Source organism: Schistocerca piceifrons, chromosome 1 (genome assembly GCF_021461385.2).
Source record: "Schistocerca piceifrons isolate TAMUIC-IGC-003096 chromosome 1, iqSchPice1.1, whole genome shotgun sequence".
NCBI lineage: Eukaryota > Metazoa > Arthropoda > Insecta > Orthoptera > Acrididae > Schistocerca > Schistocerca piceifrons.
In genome coordinates this window covers 1127147450-1127162510 of record NC_060138.1, presented here as the reverse complement: position 1 = coordinate 1127162510, position 15061 = coordinate 1127147450, and positions in this window count along the sequence as shown.

Here is a 15061-nt window from a genome sequence, read left to right as displayed (position 1 = left end):
CGCATATTATGCTGAAAATTAGTGAACTTCGAATTAACAGGTAGTGAAATGAGTATAAAATATATACGTTCTCTAGCTGTCCTTTCCAAAACCTTCAGTCATCATACCATGCGACATAAGACATACTTTCAAAACGAGCTGCAACAAATACTTAAATAACTACATAGCATAAATACATAAACTTCAACATGATCCTCATCTGCAAAGAAAAACTTCATTATCCATATCATCATAACTCCATTATTATCATCACCTGTAAAGAAAAACTTCATTATCCATATTAACATATTCTTCATCATTATTCATCACCATTCATTATCATCTGCAAAAAAGTCACTTCATTATTCATTATACAACTATTCCTTATTTCTAGCATATTTCATCACTAAAACTAAGATGTGTAGTTCTATCTGACAGCCTGCATCAGTCGCCTCGTATTCTGAAAGAAAAAATTAGTTAAGACTACTATCATACGATGTGTATAGTATATTCTCGTTAATGCTTGTTAATTCTGATCCATTTACTCTTCGTGACTAGGTATTGCATCTTCTTTCGTTCATTCCGAAGGTGAAATTCCCATTTCTGTTTAATTTATTTCTTTTACACGTTATTTCTTTCAGAAAATGATGAATAAAGATTAATGTCTTGAATTTAAATCATATACCCATTAAATAGAAACTGGTTTATAGTGATATAGTTGAGCATACAGCATAGCATGACGGAAAACGTAATATGTAAAAACACAGACAGTTTGCAGGTGCAAAAATGTACACAGAGTATCACAATGTGGCAGCAAAAAAAATGTAAAATAGTCACGATGTTGAGATATCATAAGGCAAAATGTTAAAGTCAACTGGTGTTTGTTATATCCTAAATATTTCATAGTGCATACAAACAAAACAGAAAAACAATCATACATACATGAAAAATGTGCACGGTCTGATGTGTAACGACAAGAAAGGCGACCTGCTAACCTTACCTTACTGGGCACTTGCCAAGAAAAAATACGATAATCATCAGTAAGTGGTCACATAAATATAATTGCATAAGTGGTCATAAAATGTGTAAGTTCATCTGGAAAAATATGCACGGTCTGATGTGTAACGACATGAAGAGCGACCTGCTAACCTTACCTTGCTGGGCACTTGCCAAGAAAAAATACGATAATCATCAGTAAGTAGTCACATAAATATAATTGCATAAGTGGTCATAAAATGTGTAAGTTCATCTGGAAAAATATGCATGGTCTGATGTGTAACGACAAGAAGAGCGACCTGCTAACCTCACCTTGCCGGGCACTTGCCAAGAAAAAATACGATAATCATCAGTAAGTGTTCATGTGAATATAATTGCGTAAGTGGTCATAAAAAAATTAGGAAATGGCATTACAGTGTGATAAATCGTAAAGTATGTTCATTCAATAAAGGGTTTGATGTTGGAGACATGGTGATTGCCCTTGCTTTTTCTGGTTCTCAAAGTTTCGACGTGTACTACATTGGGGTGAGGAATGCTGCGAATTCGATATGGGCCTGCATATAGAAGCTCAGATTTACTGCGTCTATTCTTTCCTCTGTTGGATAAATAGTGTGTACGTGCTAATATCTTCTGTCCAATGTGAAAGTCACGGCGTGTACAAACCTGTTTTTGCTGTCTTCTCCGGCGCTCTGCGGCACGTTTGATGTTGTTCAGAGCAATGTCAAATATTTCATGGTGTCGTAGTCGACGAGATGTAGGAAAGGTTACTAATTCTTTAATTTTGTTAGGTGGTTCAACATTTTTCAGTATAACAGACGGAGATAACATAGTAGATTCATTTGGTATGGAATTAATTACATCCTGGAATGAGAGTATGTGTGTGTCCCAATCAATATGTCATTTATGGCAGTATATTCTACACAGTTTGCCAATTTCTTTCATTAATCGTTCACAAGGGTTCGAAGAAGCATGGTACCTGGATATATAGATCGGAGAAATGTTTCCAGCTCGTAACATACGTGTCCATATAGCAGATCGAAACTGTGGTCCATTGTCGGAAATTACTTTCAACACATGCCCTACTTGAAATAGAAAATGTTTTACAAATGCTTTCGAAACAGTTTTAGCAGTAGCTTTGCGTAACGGAGTGAAGGTAACAAATTTTGAAGTGAGTTCAACAGCGACAAAGATGTAGCAAAAACCTGTATTAGTTCTGGGAATCGGACCAAAAATGTCTACAGCGGCCATGTGTCTCAATTTAACAGGTACAATGGGATGTAATGGAGGAATATGTGAAGTCGTATCTGACTTAGCTTTCTGGCAGATTTGGCATGACGCTAAAACTCGTCGAATACGTTTCTCCATGTTGGTAAAATAACAGTTCTGTCTCAGTATAAGAAAACATTTTCTGGCTCCGTAATGTGCGTAACGTAAATGAGTATACCAAATTAATTTGTTAACAAGTTCGTCAGGAATGTATAATAACCAATTGTTGCTGTCAGGGTGAGAGCGGCGAAACAGAATATTATTGCATACAGTGTAATGGTTTCTAATGGTAACATTATTCCTATCTTGCCAAAGGTTTTTAATCTCTTTCCATACGTTGTCTTTACTCTTCTCTTGTACTATGTCTTGTAATGACGACGAGATGAAATTTTCAAATGTAACTTGTTGAATGTACATGACGCTGAAATTTGCTTTGCAGAAGTTGGTTGCGATGTCTTGCTGATTGTTGCTGAGAGAACGGGATAGTGCGTCTGCTACAATATTTTGTGTGCCGGGAATGTGAACAATTGTAAAATTAAATTCCTGTAAATAAAGTTTCCATCTGCTTAATCTGTCGTGTGTAAATTTAGTGGAAAGTAAAAACTGTATCACTCTATGGTCTGTATGAACGGTCGTATGTCTTCCATAAAGGAAATGCCGAAATCTCGTAAATGCCCATACAACACATAATGTTTCAAGTTCTGTAACAGAATAATTACGTTCAGCAGGTGACAGAATGCGACTCGCAAATGCGATGTTTTTAATTACTGTAGAACCATCTTCTTCAATTTCCTGAAAAATGTGTACGCCAAAGCGGTGTTAGAACTGTCGGTGGCAATGGAAAAATTTCTAGTAAGATCTGGATGTAATAAAAGTGGTGCATTCAACAAAGCATGTTTCAAATAACATTTTCGTGAACAGGATTCTGTGTATCTGAAGTATTGCTTACGTTTCTGGAAGTTGCAACCTATACTGTATCTAGTCAAATTCTTTCTGACGTGCTGTTATTTGTGGGAGGATGCTGTGGCATTTCAATTATTTGTACGGTTCTGTTATTTCTTCCTGACGTATTACATTCGGGATGATATCTACTGTCTGGTTCATTCATGATAATATGATGTTGCGGATGATTTTGCTGTTGGTAAGACCGACTGTTATTAAACGTACACTGAAAATTGTGCCCATTACTTTTACATCTGTCATGATAATCATTTCTATACGTTGCATTACGATATGAATTGAAATAGTGTGTTTTCTGTACGTACTGATTTCCTTGTTGCTGTGCGTTACTATTTGTTGGAGCTGACGCTATTCGTTTAGGCGGCGAAACATTAAAGCTTGGTTGACCTTGTACATTACATTGTTGGTTAGTTATGCTAACTGGTTGATTTTGTTGCTGTTGTTGAGAAAAAACTCTATTGTTACCAAAATGTGGTTCCTGTTGTTGATAATTTTGATGTTACTGATGATTGAAATTTTGTCTGTTATTAAAATTATGCTCGTAGTTCTTGCCATTTCGGGAGTGTCTAATAAAAAAGATTGTCACTTTCGGTAAAACTTGTCTTATCTGGTTTTCTTTAGTCATTTCTAATACTAGATATTGACAGTTAAAGAGCTGTTTTGATAGATATAAAGGATAGTAGAAGAGAAGGCAGCAGTGCAGAAAACTAAAGAGGAAACAGCACTACTACGGCTCGGGGCCCTGTGCACGCTACGGCACATATTCATCGAAGTGTAATGAATCCCCTGAGGTCAATTACACGCTGCAAATAAATTTTAGTTTCTGTGTTATAGGCCAAGCTGGTGGAAAAGCAAAGCTAAATTGTTGTATCCAATCCAATGGGTGAATCTGTGTTCTGTCATTTTTAAATACTTTAAATTTTCTCACTGATAGAAAATGTTTGTAATCAAAATTATCATCTCTGTATGTGTGAACAGGTTCAGGATTGTATGAGAATCTATTTGTCTGTGACTGTTTGGAATCTAACTCACGTACTCTCTGTAAATTACCTAAATTATACAGGCTGTGTGAGTGTGACAAATGTTCGGAATGTGGCGTATGCTGTGACGTGTTAGTGACTGAAACATTTTTCAACTCTGTCACTTCTTGCTGTAGAGTTGACAATTTTCTACGTAATGTATTATTGGACGTATCTATCTCACTGATCGTCTGCTGTAAATTTTGAAATTCAGGTGTTTGATTAAACGAAATTGGTGAAGTATCGTCTGATTTGCTGTCATTATTACTTTCAATAACGCCAATACGACTGGCCGATTCATCATATTTTTCAGTCAGTATTTTTACCCGATCATCGTTTTTAGTGTCACAAGCATTAATTTGTTTTTGTATTTTACGTGTGGTTTCGTTCAATTTTTTAATGTCTGCTTTGATGACATCGGAATCCTGTATTAGTTCTAATTGTTCAAGTCTGTCGGTCAATGTCTGAAAGTCTACTATGTGTGTATCTGTTTTTGATTTAAGATCGTAAATTTCATCACGCAATTCGGTGTTCAATTGTTTGATAGTATTAATTTCATCTGATACTGTGGCAATATTGTTGTCTACGTATGTTTTTGCTTTCGTAAACAATTTGCGTTTATCTTCCTGTCTCTGTGCGGTAATTGTTTCCATGACTTGTAGTTTTACTTTACTTTGTTCCTGTATGAATTTACGGTAACGCGTTTCACTGTTTTGTAGGTGGTGATTAAAACGTTCGTCAATTTGACTGTTCTGTTGGCCGAATTTCGCGTCTACTTTTGCATCCAGTGTGCGTGAAAGTTCTGCTGACATTAATTTAAACCCGTCGCGTAACTGTGTTGCGTTTTCAGAGCATTGTTTACCGACTGCACTAATTTCGTCTCTAAGTGATTCTGTTGCAGCTGCCTGCGTATTCCTTAATTCTTGAGCAACAGATCTAATTTCTTCACTACTTTTCCTAGCACAAGCCTTAATTTCTTCACGTAATTGTTCTTTTGTATCATGACATTGAGCGGCAACGGCTGTAATCTGTTCACTAAGCTGCCTGGAATTGTTGTCTAGTTTTTCATTAAGGTTGTCATGTTTTTCATTAAGTTGTTTGAAATTTTCACTAAGTTTTTTGTGATTGCTGTCTTGCTTATCATTCGACTGTTTAAGACTTTCACTAAGTTGTTTGAAATTTTCACTCTGTTGTTTGGAATTTTCATTAAGTAATTTGTGATTGTTGTCATATTCTTTCTTAAACTGTAGCAATACTGCCATAATTTGATCCAAGCCAAAATTAGCGACTCTATTTTCTATGCTGTGTGTTGGTGTATTTGCATTTGTCACGCTATCTGTAACCATTTGGTCATTCTGTAATTCTTGAAAAGGTTTGCTCATCGGATGTGCACTGTTGGTCGCTAAATCGGAATCAAATAAATTTGACGTACTTTGAGTACATTGTTCATTTTCGTTAGAAAAATTTATCTGTTCACGATTCAAATTTTGCAAATCGGGCGTGTTAAACTGGGCACCGTTCATTGTAACAGAACGTCCCGCATCATCAATTGTCGTAAAATTAACGGAGGACACAATTGAATTTATTTGTTCATCATTAGGATCAAAATCATTACTAGCGGTCAGTACGCACTGATTGTCTGTAAATAGAGAATTGTTATCATTACACTGAGTGTCACAAGTACTATCGGACAAATTATTCGAGTCGGCTATTTCCTTCATTGCACATCGCGATGTACTGTTAACAGTTTTTCGCGGCATTTTTCACAAATCAGAATTAAGCACAAATGAAACAAAGACAATGCAACAAACACAATTACAAGAAAGAGCAACAAATTGCCGATGATCTGTGAAAGAAAGAGTGACAAATTAGTAAATGCGTTTGCCAGATGCAAACTACATTTAAGTAAATATGAGCAGATATATGACTACTTAACAGAAGATTCACAAAAAAATAGGATCCTGGCCGGATGTCGCCAAGTGTAGCCTCCCCATAGAAATATTTAAATGGAACCAAGAACCAAGTGTAACCTCCGTACAAATATAATAATTAAATGAATTTTATATATTGTAACCTCTGAACAAAATTGGCTCCCATTTATAATCTCTGTGCAGAAATGCATTCACATTTAATGTAACCACAAAATTCAATTCCTAAACCCCGAAATAATAAAAAAATTCAGTAACCTGGTAAATTTTATGACGACAGCAGCGCTGCGCCTCGGCCCTGTATTCTGAATAAAAAAGGAAAAATTCTTACCTCAATAAAAACTGCGAATATATCTGCTCTTACGTATAAACTTTTCGGCATAGCTTTGTGCAATGCTGGGCTATATTTTTTTTTTTATTCTTGGAAGAAATGTTCATGCATTGGAAATATTCTTTAAATTGAAATGAATGCTTTTCTTAAAAAAATTACTTTATATTATAAAAATTATTATTGGGGCATTTTTTTAAAAAGAAATTAATGACAGTTAATATACATTACTAGATATGCGCAAGGCTGCTTCTTTACCTTCTACAATAACACTCATCCTCCAAAGTCCCGACCAGAGCAGACTGCCGACACGCGCAGGCACGCGCCGACTACTGCCGACTAGCGACAAGCAACAACCAACTACATACTACTCTCTGGTCAGAGACTCTGCCATGCCTCGCCCATCGCCGGCAACGCATACGTCTTACACGCTCAATGGAGCATGTTAATCATGATTTCATGCGGGATACTCTACCTGCGCTGCTACAACATGTGCCTTTACAAGTACGACACAACATGTGGTTCATGCACGATGGAGCTCCTGCACATTTCAGTCGAAATGTTCGTACACTTCTCAACAACAGATTCGGTGACCGATGGATTGGTAGAGGCGGACCAATTCCATGGCCTCCACGCTCTCCTGACCTCAACCCTCTTGACTTTCATATATTGGGGCATTTGAAAGCTCTTGTCTACGCAACTTCGGTACCCAATGTAGAGACTCTTCGTGCTCGTATTGTGGACGGCTGTGATGCAATACGCCATTCTCCAGGGCTGCATCAGCGCATCAGGAATTCCATGCGACGGAGGGTGGATGCATGTATCCTCGCTAACGGGGGACATTTTGAACATTTCCTGTAACAAAGTGTTTGAAGTCACGCTGGTACGTTCTGCTGTTGTGTGTTTCCATTCCATGATTAATGTGATTTGAAGAGAAGTAATAAAATGAGATATAACATGGAAGGTAAGCGTTTCCAGACACATGTCCACATAACATTTTTTCTTTCTTCACTTAAAACTTCCGAGCTGATAGGCCGTGGTCGAAATATAAAACTCTCTCCTGACGTTTCGTCTCCGACTGCGGGAGACATCCTCGGAGGTAAAGCGGCGAACTGCGAAGAGAACTCGAGGAAGCGCTGATTATATAAGCAGTACAGAGGGCACCACAGTCGATCACGTGGCGTCGGCTATGAGATTGTCTCTGGTGATGCCAACATTCCCGATTGAAAGTAATCGATCGTCACGCTTGCGGTGCAACGCTGACATCCAAATTTTATCCAGTTTAACACCTTCGCCTTTCCTGTTATTATTACGATGTTTATCAATCTCGATAGCCTCTCTATACAAGCGTGCATAATAATGCGAGGTTTTTGATATGACGCTCGTCTCGCTGAACTTTATTTCATGATCACCTTCCTGGTATACATGTTCCGCTACGACCGATTTATCCGTGTGACCCAGGCGGCAATTCCTCTTATGTTCAATAAGACGGGTGTTTACAGTTCTCTTTGTGGTACCGATGTGAACCTGTCCACAACTACAAGGAATTTTATATACCCCCGGTGTAGCCAAAGGGTGTCGTGCATCTTTTGCCGACCTTAAAAATTCTTTTATTTTCCTGGTGGGTCTGAAAATTGTGTGATCATATTTTCTATCTTTGTGTGTGAGGAATGTTTCCTGAAAGTTTGGCCGTACCTTTTTGTAACATCCTGTAGTGTGATCCTACTAACGTTTAAAAATCTCCGAAGCGAATTAGATGTCGCTGAGGCAAGTAATTTAATACAAGACACATGGGACCGCAAATGGAAAATACTCCAGAAGTGGATAATAAATGTTGAACATGTGACTCATCAGATGATGATGGTATTAAATTACTGTTCTCAGCCTCATCTACATCGTTTCGGTATTTTTAAACGTTAATAAGAATCGTCCTCATTATCTTGCGGTGTTGCAGTTCTTCTCGTTATGTCCGTGCTTGCTACGGAAATAGCGCGAGGAATTCCGCCTTTTCTGTTTTGTTTCACCCTGACATGTTTCAGCACTTTTTGTGCTATCTTCATTGCGTTATTTTTTGTTTTTTATCTGTAAAATTGTTGTTACATATTAACATTTAGCGAAATGTTAATATGTAATAACAATGCGAAAGTTAATATGTAACAACAATTTTACAGCTAGAAAATAAAAAATAACCCACTGAAGATAGCACAAAAAGTGCTGAAACATGTCTGAGTGAAACAAAACAGAAAAAAGGTGTCTTGCATAAGGCGGAATTCGTCGTCCTAAGAATCGTCATGTGTATGTCTCTTTCACACTGTCTCTTTTCTCCCACTGGACTTCCTCTTGTCCGTCTCTCCCGCTGTCTTCACCCCTTTCTCTCGCTCTTCCTTACCACTGCCTCCTTCTGTGCCACTTTTACTATGTCTCTCATTCACTGCCATTGTGCTCATCCAATTTTTTTCCTCTCCCATTGCTTCTGTCTCTTTCTCTCTCCCTCACAGTCAGCTGTCTTCCTCTTCAAACACCATTGTCCTTGTGGAGGGTTTACTTGGGATTTCGACCCCTAGACTAGGAAATTTTAATACATGGGAATTCTCTTTTACTATCACTGCCTCTCACTGACCATCATTATCCGCTGTCTCTTTAGCTCCCATTACTGTTACCTTAAACCATCTCTCTTTTCTCCTTCAGTGACACTTTCTCTCTCCCTCCATCACTGTCTCCACTCTCTTTCTCTCCCACTGGCACTGTATCCTCTCTCTTCCACCGTCGCTCTCTGTCTGCTACTCTCTTTCATCACCAAAAGGCGCGAATATGTCCCCATGCCAAAATTTATGGTGAGGGTGTGGAATGTGGACTGAGGCAGCTGGTTCCCCACTTGGTACATATCCGCCTTTTTTGTGCACCGACAGGAGTATTTTTCAGCTGATTCCCTTCATTTCTTTGTTAGAGCTTGGTATGCTGCTTATATAAAACGAATTCTGTAGGGCAGTAAAGTTTCGACAGCTTATTTATGCACTTCGAACCATTTGCGTACTCTGACACATATAAACAACAAATAAGTACGCATAATACACTGAAGATCCAAAGAAACTGGTACAACTGCCTAGTATCGTGTAGGGCCTCAGCGACCACGCAGAAGTTCCTGCAACACGCCGTGCCGTGGACTCGACTAATGTCTGAAGTAGTGCTGCAGGGAACTGACACCATGAATCCTGCAGGGCTGTCAATAAATCCGCAGGAGTACGAAGGGCGGAGATCTCTTCTGAACAGCACGTTGCAAGGTATCCAAGATGTGCTCAATAATGTTCATTTCCTGGTAGTTTGGTGGCCAGCGGAAGTGTTTGAACTCAGAAGAGTGTTCCTGAAGCCACTCTAGAGCTATTCTGGACGTGTGGGGTGTCGCGTTGTCCTGCTGGAATTGCCCTAGTCCGTCAGAATGCACAATGGACTCGAATGGATGCAGGTGAACAGACAGGATGCTTACGTACGTCTCATCTGTCAGAGTCGTATGTAGACGTATCAGGGGTCCCATATCACTCCAACTGCACACGCCCCACGCCATCACAGAGCCTCCACCAGCTCGAACAGTCCCCTGCTGACATGCAGGGTCCATGGATTCATGACGATGTCTCCATACTCGTACATGTGCAACCACTCGATACAATTTGAAACGAGACTCGTCCGACCAGACAACATATTTCCAGTCATCAACAGTCCAATGTCGGTGTTGACGGGCTCAGGCGAAGTGTAAAATGTTCACATGTGTGAGTATTCCTTTGGGACCAAACTGCTGATGTCATCGGTCCCTAGACTTACACGCTACTGAAGCTAAATTATGCTAAGAACAACACACACACCCATGCCGGTGGGAAGAGCCGAGCAATCCGAGATATGGCGCCTCAAATGGCGCTGCCACTCCGCGAGGCCAAGGCGTAAAGCTTCGTGTCGTGCAGGCTTCAAGGTTACACGAGAGGGCCTTCGGCTCCGAAAGCGCATATCGATGATGTTTCGTTAAATGGTTCGCACGCTGACAGTTGTTGATGGCCCGGCATTGAAATCTGCAGCAATTTACGGAAGGGTTGCACTTCTGTTACGTTGAACGATTCTCTTCAGTCGTCGTTGGTCCCTTCTTGCGGGATCTTTTTCCGGCCGCAGCGGTTTCGGAGATTTGGTGTTTTACTAGATTCCTGATATTCACAGTACACTTGTGAAATGGTCGTACGGGAAAATCATCGCTACCTCGGAGATGCTGCCTCGCATCGCTCGTGCGCCGACTATAACACGACGTTCAAACTCGTTTAAATCTCGCAGCAGTAACCGATCTAACAACTGCACCAGACACTTGTTGTCTTACACTACTGGCCATTAAAATTGCTACACCACGAAGATGACGTGCTAGAGACGCGAAATTTAAACGACACGAAAAAGATGCTGTGATATGCAAATGATTAGCTTTTCAGACCATACACACAAGGTTGGCGCCGGTCGTGACACCAACAACGTGCTGACATGAGGAAAGTTTCCAACCGATTTCTCATACACAAACAACAGTTGACCGGCGTTGCCTGGTGAAACGTTGTTGTGATTCCTCGCGTAAGGAGGAGAAATGCGTACAATCACGTTTCCGACTTGGATAAAGGTCAGATTGTAGACTATCGCGATTGAGGTTTATCGTATCGCGACACTGCTGCTCGCGTTGGTCGAGATCCAATGACTGTTAGCAGAATATGGAATCGGTGGGTTCAGGAGGGTAATACGGAACGCCGTGCGGGATCCCAACGGCCTCGTATCACTAGCAGTCGAGATGACAGGCATCTTATCCGCATGGGTCTAACGGATCGTGCAACCACGTCTCGATTCCTGAGTCAACAGATGGGGACGTTTGCAAGACAGGGACCATCTGCACGAACAATTCGACGACGTTTGCAGCAGCATGGACTATCAGCTCGGAGACCGTGCCTGCGGTTGCCGTTGACGCTGCATCACAGACAGGAACGTCTGCGATGGTGTACTCAACGACAAACCTGGGTGCACAAATGGCAAAACGTCATTTCTTCGGCTGAATCGAGGTTATTTTTACAGCATCGTGATGGTTGCATCCGTGTTTGGTGACATCGCAGTGAACGCACATTGGAAGCGTGTATTCGTGATGGTATGGCGTACAATTGGTTACACGTCTCGGTCACCTCTTGTTCGCATTGACGGCACTTTGAATAGTAGACGTTACATTTAAGATGTGTTACGAGCCGAGGCTTTACCCTTCATTCGATCCCTGCGAAACCCTACATTTCAGCACGATAATGCACGACCGCATGTTGCAGCTCCTTTATGGGCCTCTCTGGATATAGAAAATGTTCGACTGCTGCCCTGGCCAGCACATTCTGCAGATCCCTCACCAATTGAAAACGTCTGGTCAATGGTGGCCGAGCAACTGGCTAGTCACAAGACGCCATTCACTACTCTTGATGAACTGTGGTACCGTGTTGAAGCTGCATGGGCAGCTGTACCTGTACACACCATCCAAGCTCTGTTTGACTCAATGCCCAGGTGTATCAAGACCGTTATTACGGCCAGAGGTGGTTGTACTGGGTACTGATTTCTCAGGATCTATGCACCGAAATTGCGTGAAAATGTAATCACATGTCAGTTCTAGTATAATATATTTGTCCAATGAATACCCGTTTATCATCTGCATTTCTTCTTGGTGTAGCAATTTTAATGGCCAGTAGTGTATATAGGCGTTGCCGACCGCAGCGCCGTATTCTGCCTCTTGCATATCCGTATTTGCATACGGATGCCTATACCAGTATCGTTGTGTAGTATACGACTGCTGAGTAACAGCCATGTTTAGAACTGTGAAGTTTTTTTTGGAGTTACATGAGCATCGGGGTCTAAAATGACCCGAGACACGAAGCGAGAGTTGAGCGGCGTGTCGGCCTGTGGCGGCCCGCAGCTTCCTGGCGGATAGCGCGCGCGCGGCGGACGCGCGGACACAGGGCGTTGTGGAGGCGCTGGCCGCGCTGGGGCCGCCCGCGGAGGCGGCGGAGGCGGCGGTGGGGAAGGCGGCCAAGGACGGCCGGCGGCGGGCGGGGCCCGCGCTGCGACTGCCGCAGGCGCTGCAGATCTGCTTCAAGAGCGAGGTCGACGTCGTCGACCAGATGCAGTTCCGCCGCACCTACCAGCGCCGCCTCGCGCCCGGCGAGCCGGACATCATCACCCTCAGGTGAGCCGCTGCGGTCTTCGCGGTCAGAACAGTACCCCAGAGCTAGTTGGCATATAAACGTACTACTGATATAGGCGTGGGCTTCGCGTCTATCTTGGCCTCAATAATGCGTTCACTATGCTGTTTGTTGTACCTTACACGCACTCCTATTTTTTTACTCATTATTAAACCTACTCCTGCATTACCCCTATTTGATCTTGTATTCATAACCCTGTATTCACCTGACCAAAAGTCTTGTTCCTCCTGCCACCGAGCTTCACTAATTCCCACTATAGCTAACTTTAACCTATCCATTTCCCTTTTTAATTTCTGTAACCTACCTGCCCGATTAAGGGATCTGACACTCCACGCTCCGATCCGTAGAACGCCAGTTTTCTTTCTCCTGATAACGACGTCCTCTTGAGTAGTCCCCGCCCGGAGATCCGAATGGTGGACTATTTTCCCTCCGGAATGTTTTACCCAAGAGGACACCATCATGTTTTAATCATACCGTAAAGCTGCATGCCCTCGGGAAAAATTACGGTTCTACTTTCCCCTTGCTTTCACCCATTCGCAGTACCAGAACAGCAAGGCTGTTTTGGTTAGTGTTAGAAGGCCAGATCAGTCAATCATCCAGACTGTTGCCCTGCAACTACTGGAAAGGCTGCTGCCCCTCTTAAGGAACCACACGTTTGTCTGGCCTCTCAACAGATACCTCTCCATTGTGGTTGCACCTACGATACGATACGGCCATCTGTATCATTGAGGCACGCAAGCCTCCCCACCAATGGCAAGGTCCATGGTTCATGGGGGGCTATTATACATATGTTGTTGTTGTTGCGGCCTTCAGTCCTGAGACTGGTTTGATGCAGCTCTCCATGCTACTCAATCCTGCGCAAGCTTCTTCATCTCCCAGTACCTACTGCAACCTACATCCTTCTGAATCTGCTTAGTGTATTCATCTCTTGGTCTCCCTCTACGATTTGTACCCTCCACGCTGCCCTCCAATACTAAATTGGTTATCCCTTGATGCCTCAGAACATGTCCTACCAACCGATCCCTTCTTCTAGTCAAGTTGTGCCACAAACTACTCTTCTCCCCAATCCTATTCATTACCTCCTCATTAGTTATGTGATCTACCTATCTAATCTTCAGCATTCTTCTGTAGCACCACATTTCGAAAGCTTCTATTCACTTCTTCTCTAAACTATTTGTGTCGTCCATGTTTGACTTCCATACATGGCTACACTCCATACATATACTTTCAGAAACGACTTCCTGACACTTAAATCTATACTCGATGTTAACAAATTTCTCTTCTTCAGAAACGCTTTCCTTGCCATTGCCAGTCTACATTTTATATCCCCTCTACTTCGACCATCATCAGTTATTTTGCGCCCCAAATAGCAAAACTCCTTTACTACTTTAAGTGTCTCATTTCCTAATCTAACACCCTCAACATCACCCGACTTAATTCGACTACATTCCATTATCCTCGTTTTGCTTTTGCTGATGTTCATCTTATATCCTCCCTTCAAGACACTATCCATTCCGTTCAACTTCTCTTCCAAGTCCTTTGCTGTCTCTGACAGAATTACAATGTCATCGGCGAACCTCAAAGTTTTTATTTCTTCTCCATGGATTTTAATACCTACTCCGAATTTTTCTTTTGTTTCCTTCACTGCTTGCTCAATATACAGATTGAATAACATCGGGGAGAGGCTACAACCCTGTCTCACTCCCTTCCCAATCACTGCTTCCCTTTCATACCCCTCAACTCTTATAACTGCCATTTGGTTTCTATACAAATCGTAAATAGCCTTTCGCTCACTGTCACTTGTCTACATTGAGATTCAGTTGCCATTCCCTGCACCATGCCTCTGTGTGGGCTCTAATCTCTCTGATTTTATCCTCACGGTCTCTTCGCGAGATATACGTAGGAGGGAGCAATATACTGCTTGACTCCTCGGTGAAGGTATGTTCTCAAAACTTCAACAAAAGCCCATACCGAGCTACTGAGCGTCTCTCCTGCAGCGTCTTCCACTGGAGTTTATCTATCATCTCCGTAACGCTTTTGCGATTACTAAATGATCCTGTAACGAAGCGCGCTGCTCTCCGTTGGATCTTCTCTATCTCCATCAACCCCATCTGGTATGGATCCCACACTCCTGAGCAGTATTCAAGCAGTAGGCGAACAAGCGTACTGTAACCCACTTCCTATGTTTTCGGATTGCATTTCCTTAGGATTCTTCCAATGAATCTCAGTCTGGCATCCGCTTTACCGACAATCAACTTTATGTGATCATTCCATTTTAAATCACTCTTAATACCTACTCCCAGATAATTCACGGGATTAACTGCTTGCACTTGCTGACCTGCTCTA